The sequence below is a fragment of the Engraulis encrasicolus genome, chromosome 7, assembly GCF_034702125.1.
Source record: "Engraulis encrasicolus isolate BLACKSEA-1 chromosome 7, IST_EnEncr_1.0, whole genome shotgun sequence".
NCBI classification, from domain to species: Eukaryota; Metazoa; Chordata; class Actinopteri; order Clupeiformes; family Engraulidae; genus Engraulis; species Engraulis encrasicolus.
Window position 1 is genome coordinate 57,286,588 of NC_085863.1, and position 2,521 is coordinate 57,289,108.

Sequence of the window (2,521 nt, forward strand, 5' to 3'; positions counted from 1 at the left end):
GAAAAACCTAGTATTTTGCGGTTCGCATTGCGAACCAACTTTCCGGTTCGCGAACGCAAATATCTGTGGCGTGAACACGACGGCTGGTTCGCGATTAGGTGCGGGAACGGGCTCCAGCACGGTTCTCAGTCGGCCTGAAAGCCCTATAAGAGCGGCCTGTCAGAATGTTCAGGATCCACCGGCAGGTTATGTGACAGCCCCCAGGTCTAGCAGCTTGGTCACCAGCCTGTTGGGGAGGATGGTGTTGAATACCGAGCTAAAATCCACAAAGAGCGGTGGGACAGAGCAGCATGAAGGGCTGTTATGATGGCGTCATCTGTGGATGTGCCGACCCGGTAGACAATCTGATGAGGGTCAAACCCAGGTGGGAGACAGGAGGTGATGTGAACCCGAACCATTTTTTCAAAGCACTTCATAATGATGGTGAGTTCCACTGGTCAGTAGTCATTCAGTCCACTGATGGTGTTCTTTTTGGGGAGCGGTATGATGGTGGAGGACTTCAGGCAGGGCGGGACAGCAGCCTGGATCAAGGACTGGTTGAAGATGGTAGTGAAGACTCCAGTCAGCTGGGCCGCACAGTCTCTCAGAACCTATCCAGAGTCGCCATCCAGGCCCGCCGCTTTCCGTGGATCCACTGCCCGTAGCACCCGCTTCGTCTGCTGTTCCTCCAGCATGAGGGTGTGACTGCTGTATCCTGGTGGGTTATGGATGGTACCTTGAAGCGGGTAAAGAAGATGTTTAGGTCCTCTGCCAATGAGGTGTCCCCAGGGTCTGCTGACCTAATACTTGGTCTGGTTTGTGATGTGTTGGTGTCGTGGCTCTGTAAGCAGTCCTCTATTTTCATTCTGTAAGCAGCCTTGTCTTGTCTGATTCCCCACTTAAGGCTAGACCTGACCAGACCTGGCTAGACCTCGCCGAGCTGTACAGCCCCTCATCACCACTCCTTAAGGCAGAGTTCTGTACCTCTCTGGTCATCCAAGGCTTGGTGTTCGGATAAATGAGGGGTGCTTCTCCATGGTGACACTGTCTGTGCAGAACTTGATATATTCCAGGATAGCTGTGGTATGCAGTTCCAGGTCCTCGTGTTCAAAGACTTCCCAGTTGGTTGACTCAAAGCAGTCCTGCAGCTGTTCAGAGGCAGTATCGGGCCAGGTTTGGACTGTTCTGGTGGTTATGGGAGTGCTTCTCCTGAGGGGGGTGTATGCTGGTAACACAAGCAGAGACAGTTGGTCTGACTGGCCCAGATGTGATTTGGCTGTAATCGGCCTCTCGCTTCGTAATCTAATTTGTATGAGCAGGCATCTACTGTATTGTGTTTTCCGTCATCCAAACAAAAATAAAATGAACCAAAAAACATGTATATTAAACTTAAAGCACCGAAAGGTTTGAAATGTAACACAAATTTGGACAGAACTGAGATAACATTATTTAAGTGTTATTAAAGATCCACTGTGCAATGTTGAAAGTTCTTAACCAACATTTTCACAACTTAATAACTTTATTTATATACAGTATATAACCCAGTTCATGCACATATGCAGCTCAAAGTGCTTTAATTACTTGATAAAACCAAGAACAGCTCCTATCCCTCTATTGCATGGCATTGTCATATGGCAACAAATTCTTTTTTTAGCTTTTTAATTAGGGAATGACAAATATCCACCACTGTCTCCATTGTGTGTAAAAAGGGGACTTTAATTTGGAAATTTGGGAATTTGGATTTATCAGTTTGATGACATTACCTAATTCCTGTTTTCCCAAGCCTTTTATGTGGATGCGCCACACTGTGAAGGTCACGTCAGAGTGGGAGTCTAGACATACACTGTGTGCAGAATTATTAGGCAAACATGTTTTTTGACCATATTGTCCATTTTATGCTTATTTCCTGCCACCAACCTTTATGAACATGAACACCTATTGGATTTAAGCATTCCAGATCATGCATATGTTTATAATAAGATGGGGTGTGATCAAAGGAGCCCAACACCCAATATCGGGTGTGCATAATTATTAGGCAACTTTGCTTTCTTCTGGGAAAATGGGCCACAAAATAGATCTAAAAAACTCTGAAAAGTCTATAAACAATTTTGAAGTCTTCCAGAGGGACGTGGCTCTCTTGAAATTGGCAAGACGTTGGTCACGTAAGCACAGAAGTATCAAATGCACCGTTACAAAGTCATCAGTCTCACATGAAATGTCACTGCCAAAAATTGAGAAGAATTTAAGGTGAAACTACAAGAAAATGATTACCTGCAGTGCTATCATATTCCAGAATGCAAACATCAGGTGTCCAGAAGAAAAGGTTGTTGAGAACTCAGAGACATAGCAAAGGTAAGAAGGGATGACACCAGACAACCATTTAACAAGTTAATTAAGTCAAGACTGGGTCAAGAAATACCCTAGGACAGAGTTTTTAAAGGTATTATGGACTGGTGAAAGTGACTATTGACAGACAGGGTGGATGAGCCCATAGCTGGATCTGTGAGGGGAAAGTTTGCAACTTTCAAGAAGACAATGGTAT